At 33.9% G+C, this 7,631-nt stretch overlaps 1 pseudogene; it reads right to left on the reverse strand.

The window, feature by feature from the left end:
- LOC112091123 overlaps positions 1 to 7,392 on the reverse strand; it is a 14,348-nt pseudogene extending 6,956 nt beyond the window's left edge.
- Between the last annotated feature and the right edge of the window lie 239 nt (positions 7,393 to 7,631).

A 7,631-nucleotide genomic window follows, 5' to 3' on the forward strand; every position in this document is an offset into this window, starting at 1 on the left:
ACCCTATATTAAAATTAGAAGGTTTAGAAAGTGGATTAGATAACTTAGGTGAATTTTTAGCTATAGACACTACTGACCAGTTTCCTATTATAAAGGAAAAAATATATTCTCTATATATCTCTTACGAAAGTAGGTTTAGAAACACACCTCGTGTTGAACAATCGCAACAACGAGACGACAATCTTCATTCATTCTTGAATGTTTTCGGGTTGTCTAAGAAGAAGAAGAAGAAGACGACGATGACGAGTCAAGGTCAAGAAGAATCTGGGAGTGGAAGTGGATCTTCATCAAGAGGTGGCGGCGGATTCAACGAGTTAATGGCGTACCTGAGTGAGGGCTTAGTTGTAGATAGTAGTGAGGTGTTTGATTTGGTTGAGTGGTGGAGGGCATGAGCATTAACTTGGCCGATCCTAACACGACTAGCAATGGATATTTTTTCAATCTCGGTCTCCACTGTTGCAGCCGAACAAGCATTCAGTACAATCGGCCGAATACTTGAAGAACGGAGAAACGCATTGCAGCAGGATATTGTTGAAACTTTGGTGTGCATCAAGGATTGGGACTGTTCCGACCAACGCTTACACGATACAATCTCACCGGCAAACCAATAATGGATCGACGAATTTAATAGATTAACTTTTAATTTTCAAGATGATCATTCTACTTCATCTTGATAATTTCTTTGTAAATATTTATTTACTTTTTAATTTCTAATTTGTATAGTGTTTATTGTAATTTGTAATCTTGTATAGACTTTGTAAGTTTATCAAATTTGTAATTCGTCCCACAATGATTGCACTCTTTTTTTCTTACCAAGTTTTTATCCCAATTGGATTTTTCTTGGTAAGGTTTTTAATGAGGCAATCATGAATTACAAATTTAAAAATCAATGAAGAAGTAATTTTTTTTATATAGTTCGTTTGTGTCGTGTGTTCATTTCATATTTCAAATTGTAATATACACAATTACACATTGTAATTATACAAATACTTATTTCAACAACATAAAAATATAATATAAAAAAAAAAATTTCGGGCAGCCAGTCGGGCATCGGGCAGCCCGACCGGGCACGGGCAGGCTTCCTCTGCCCGAAGCCCGTCCATGGGAATTTTCGGGTCGGGTCGGGCAGCCTGAATTTTCGGGCAGATCGGGTTCGGTCATCGGGCAAAAATTCGAACTTTTCGGTGGTCACGGGCGGCCCGTCAAAGTTTCAGCACTAGCGCTCACACATAATCCCTAATGTCACTCCATGGCCCTCACTCTCTTTGTTAGCCTTCCTGATCCCCCCAAACAGTCTTGTGTGATACATAAAATGCGTTTTGAAACTCGTTCTAAAATGATTTTGTTTTTTATATGAAAATAAAAATGAAAACATTTTCAATCTCAGATAGAAATCATTTTTGAAAATGCGTTTGGTAGTTTTATCAAGAGATTGTTTTCAGTAGAAAAAAAAACTCATTAATGTCTCTCTCTGCTCGAGAGAGAAGAAAATAAAAATAAAAAATGAAAAACGACTAAAATCGTTTTTCATTTCTCTCTCGTTTTACACTAAACTAAAAAATCGTTTTCATTTCCGTTTTTTATTTTTATTGCGCCAAACACCGTTTTAAAAACGCTTTTATTTTTTTCTCAAAAAATATAAAAAAATAAAAACGGGATCAATTTTAAACACGATTATAAATTTCTTATAATAATATGCCTTTCTAACTGTAGCACTTGCTTTTCTACTTGGGTCCCAGTCACCCGGAGTTTGACAGCCATTTGAGGTATGGGCGGCTAGGAATTTAAAGTGTGTTATTTTCTCATGAATCATTAATACCACCACCACTATGGAGTATTCTAGAAAACACAAAAGAAGTCTGTAGTTGTCAAAGAAAGGTTGCTGGTTGTTGTGGAGAGTAAATAAATCATAAAAAAAAAAGACCATTCTTAAAGCTCTTGCACACCAAAAAGGAATTTCTGCGTGCCAATGAGGAAATAAGAGATGCGTTTAGAACTCATTTTAAAATAATTTTAATTTTTATATGAAAATAGAAATAAAAACATTTTCATTCTCAGACAAAAATTATTTTTAAAAATGCGTTTGGTAGTTTTATCAAAAGACTGTTTTCAGTATAAAGAAATCCATTAATGTCTCTCTCTCTCTGCTCGAGAGAGGAGAAAACGAAAATAAAAAATAAAAAATGACTAAAAGTCATTTTTTATTTCTCTCCCATTTTATACTAAATCAAAAAATCATTTTCATTTATGTTGTTTGTCTTTAATTGTGTCAAGCGTCGTTTCTTTTCCGTTTTCATTTTTTCTTTCTCAAAAAACGTGAAAAATAAAAATAAAAACAACTACAAACACAGTCGACATTTTTGCATCCATGTTTCTGCTCTTGCGATCAACATTATATTAAAGAATGAAGAATTTTATGGCCATAAGGTATAAAAATTACTTTAATAAATTAGAGTATAAGTTTAAGTTATGAGAAATTTTTAGGATGCTATAAAAAGATAACACTATTTTATTTACTATTTTATTTTTGATGAGTTTCTTTAGTAGGACGAGAAAAAAAACCACTGAAAGTTTTCTATTTTGAACCATCATTTTATATCAAAAACTATCTCCATATATAATAATCACAAATCAAGTCCGACTAGTAGTGATACTTATCAGAAAAACTCTCTTATTTTTATCATTAATTTTAAATTGAAAAATACATAATATATTCATAGTGTTTTGTCAAAATACCACTTTCACTTTTCTTATTATGCAACCTTCCCCCTCCCCCTCCTTTTGGTGTTTATAAAAACAGACCCAACAACTCCTAAGTAGAGTGTATGTATCTAGATTTTTATATTTTATTCTTTATTAATATTATTTTCCGTCAAATAATTAATTAATTAAAATGATATTAATTAAAAATAAATGATAAAAATTAAGATTATAAGTTTAATAATTTTCTCTTTTGCTTCGTTCATTTCGCCGATTCGAGTTTTCAGTTTTAGTTTTTTACAGTACAAAGTTCTCAGAAAATATCACATCTAATTTTTTCTGCTACAGTAAAAAATTCTTAAAAAATGTCACATCTCAACTCAAATTAAAAACTCAAATTCGTAAAGTGAACGAGCCTTTATTTTAATTTAGGGTTGAAAAAAATTTGCATATAGTGATAATATGACAGGTGCATACGAGTACGTGACTACGATCGTGATGTTTTTATTATTATTATTCATATTATTTAAACGAGCCTTTGACTTTCCTCTTTTTTTTTCTTAGATAAAACCTTGACTTCGCTTTGGCCTCACTGATTGTGGTTCCATTCCATACATGCATGTGTATGTGTATTTTGTATATGCATGTATAATAAATACTTTTTTTATACTTATTGACTTGACTTTCACTCTTATATGCTTTCTTTTTTTTTTTCTTAATGTACCCTTTTATACTTATTGCAGCATGCGTACGCATGTGATGAGCAAATAAACAACAAAAATCAACAACGAAACCGAACATTAACAAACCGGCGTGCAAAAATAGCCACTCTGTGACCCAAAGAGAAAGAGGACAAAACTCAGTTAATTTGCGTATATATAATGCTATTTTCAAATGTTAATACTTATTTTTTATGATAATTACTAAGAAAATTAGTGAAAATAAAATTTTAATATTAAAATAATTTAAAAATGATAGCATTGTGACAATTAAAAGAAAAAGTCAATGTATCAACGGATAAGAACAAAGTGCTTAAATTTAACATTTTTTATATTTGGTGTCAAATTTTTTCATAAAATATTGTATTTATCAAATTTATCATTAAAAATAATATTATATTAGAGAATAATTTGAACTTTGATACTATAAGAGTAACTCTAACCATACTAGTTATTTTTTGTTTTTAGTTAAAATGGTTAATGAATTATTTTTTTTATAGTTTTTCTCCACTTCAACCATTAACTAAATGGTTAGTTATTTTGTAAAATGCATATCATATTAGCTAAATATAGCTAGCAAAAAATGACTAGTTATTTATTTTTTCTATTATTTTATTCTTTTAAATTACAATAAATGTCAAGATTCTTTTTTAAATGAAATAAAGTTTTCATATTTAAAAATAGAGAGTATAATTAGAGTGACTCACTAAAAAATTATTAAAATAATTTTTTAACCATTTTAATTAAAATTTAAAAAATTTCTTTAGAGATGCTCTAACACATCAATTTAATATTTATTGCACCGAAGATAGTTCTTATTAAAATAAAAGGCGATTTTTGTGGTGGAAAAAGTTGGGGTTTCTATTGTTCACCTTATCGGGCTTCCTCTCAAAAGTTTGTCTGAATGCTTCGTTGCTTCTTCCTTCCACCAAAGACTGAAAAAAAGAAGTCTGAATGAGTCAAAAAGCTGGGCAAGGAACATGACAATATTGAAGATGATTTTGGAAAGCGGTCGATCCAATCTGACGGCCGTCAACACGTAAATTGGCATTGGATGTTTCATGTGTCTCTCCTTAATTTTAAATCATGTTTTATTATTTTTTACAGTATTTTTCTCTTATAAAAAATTTAAATTTTAAAAATTAAAATCATGAATTATGATTCTGAATTCATGAATCAAACGTTATTGACATTTATTGGAGTTACTCTCGTATATGCAGACTTACGGTTTAGTCGTAATTTTATTTTTAGACAAATTATATTTATTCCCCCTGAACTATAAACAGCTGAACAAAATGTCTCCTAAACTTTAAAAGTAACAATTTTTCCTCATGAACAATTCACCGTTAGTACGCGGCCCCATTTCTGCCCCCTCGGTTAAATTTTGAACGTTAAGTGTCACGTGAAAGTCGTTGAGGCATTTAATTTTTATTCTATTCTAAAATGACGATTTTACCCATATAGATTGGTCAATTTCTGTCACGGCCCCAAGGATAGGGCCGTGATTATTGGGAAAGTTAAGTTTAATTAAACTTGATTAATTAAGAAAAATTCATGAAAATAAAATAAAATGTACAAATACCAAAATAGATATTAAAATATATTGCTCTAGAGTATTTCTTTTATAAACAATATTTAAAACAGTCCATAAAGCTTAAAATTATACAACTCTGGGACAGTATCGACCAAATACAGTTTATATACAGAAATACAGTACAACTCAGAATTAAAAACTACAAATTCAGAATAAACTAACCACTTCGAATCTCACGCCTTCAATCCATCGGCATCTACTTGCCATGCTGTAAAACATTGAACTGAATAAATAAATGAAAGTACAGGCCTGAACGAATCATTCGGAACCAAACAACCTTTTTACTGAAAGGTAAATAAACTGAAATTCTATATTATACGCAACCAGCAAGTAATTTAAGCAATTAAATTACTTACGACCAATGTAAGGCCAAACACCACCGTAGTGACCCGTATGAGTTTCGGGTCCCTTCCCTAAGGATACAATCTCCATATCCTGATATCTAGGTCATCAGCAGGTTTACCGGTTCTTAAAACATCTTATTTTAAGGAAATATCTATTAAAACCTTAATTCAGTTCATTATGAGCTCAATAGCATATTTCATACTATTTCTAAAACATGTTTTGTCTTTAAAACATTTTCATAGGCCAAAATACTTTGAAACAAGGCTAACAAGGATATGGACAAGAATATCCTACCTCTTAGAAATTTAGTCTACGAATAATTTCACGATGTCCAATCGTCTATTCTTGAAGCTCCACAGCTCGCTCTGAACCTTAACGAATCCATTCGATTCGCCTCGATCTGTTTGCACAGTACCATAGAATTTTCAACGAAGTGGAATTGGCACAAACAAAGGTCACTATTGCGTTTAGCATGTCGAAATGAGTCAGGATATGATCTCAGATCTTCGATTGAACGTCAGGAACCTCAAGAACTGAGACTTGCCGGAATTCGGCCACCGGTGGCGGAGGTTGCTGAAGCATATTTTCACGACGGACTTGGGTTCTACCCCCCCTAAATTGACCCTTATGAGTTCAATGGTGCAGTCAATTTCACCCAATTTGACTTCTATCTACTCTGATCAAACCCAAAAATGTCGGTAAAATCTGACGACTTTGATCTTAATTCTCCTGCTATGGGACCTCAAAATTGTTTGAGGGCTTTTGTTACCCACTTCCTTCTGAGTGTTTTGACACCAAAAGCACGATGATCCAATAGTTAGATTGTCAGAACCACCCCTTACCTCCTCAAACGGCGGCAGCAACTCTGTTTTCGAGCAAACGGCCGCGAGACCGTATTAACATAGGGTTTTGCTCAACGTTCCTCTCTGAGTCCATTGACACTGGCGGTGTCAAAAATGGCGGCCAAGAAGGAGGTGAACGGCGGCGACAGTGGCAGGAACTCCAGCCACCATGGACGGTGGTGCTCCGGCCAGAATCGAGCTGTGAAAAAGGATGAGTTTTCTTCTTCTATTCGTTTTGAGTCCATAGGAACTGGAATCACCTTGATTGGATGTTGGACAGAGGAGATATCATGATCGGAAGCTTTGGTTGTTTTCAGAACTTTAGCCGGTGATTGCGGCTAATTCCGACAGAGTTGGAGGTCGTGCAACATGTCAATGTGCTCAGCTCGTCGAGATCTTTTCAACGAGCTGAGAGGTGTCAAAAACGGACACCAGAATTCTCATCGGGGTGTTTGGATGGCGTGGAGAGAGAGGGAAAGAGTGAGCATGGAAGAGAGAGAGAAGGAAAGAAAAAGGAGAAAAAAGAGAAAGAAAAAGGAAAAAAAAAAGGAAAATATACTTGAGCTTTCTGTGTAAATTTGATAATTAGACTTCAAAGTCCAATTTGAATAGAGTATGCAATGACCTATTATTCAAATTCTGAAAAAATTAGTTACCAACGCTTAAAACTATTTGAGGGACAATAGTGTCAATTTCAAAACAATCATTTTTAAAGGAGAAAGGTCCTTTACGTGGTAATTATAACTGAGAATCCTTCACTAATCTCAGATTAATTAACACTAACCACCGGATTTGATTAATTAATCTCAATTAATTTAACTAGATGTTATAATTTCACCCAATCAGAAGCATCCCAACCCTCACTCTTTTTCCTCTCCATTTCCCATGAAAGACCACCAAACTCCGGCAAGTATTCTGGTGTCCATTTTTAACACCTCCCGGCTCATCGGAAAGCTCTCGTTGAGCCGAGTCTGGATTGGTGTCTTACGGCTGCCAACTTCACCGGACGAAGGCAGACTTTCCGGTTGAAGTTCTGAAAAATCCAAAACTTCCAACGGCAAAAACTTTTCCGTCCAACCTCCGATTAAAGTGATTACAGTCTCTATAAACTCAGAGTGATGAGAGGAACAAGACCCACCTAAAGTTTGTCGTTGATTCCCATCAAAAAACCTTCACCACAACCGCCTTCCATGGTCACCATACCTCATCTCAGAAAACTGCAGTCCCAACAGTGGTGAAGTGCACTGCCCCCATCATTTCACTCAAAATCCATAGATGCGTCAATCCCGACCAGGAGCCACCGCCATCCTCACCGATTTGCAGGAATTCAAAGTCACCGACGCTGCTCGCCGTGGAAGAGTTTGGTTCCGTCAATTTTGGCCACCATTTCTCATGTCGTTAGTGTCAAAACACTCTAAAGTAAGTGGGTAA

This window comes from Morus notabilis, unplaced genomic scaffold, assembly GCF_000414095.1.
Source record: "Morus notabilis unplaced genomic scaffold, ASM41409v2 Scaffold571, whole genome shotgun sequence".
In the NCBI taxonomy this organism is placed as follows: Eukaryota; Viridiplantae; Streptophyta; class Magnoliopsida; order Rosales; family Moraceae; genus Morus; species Morus notabilis.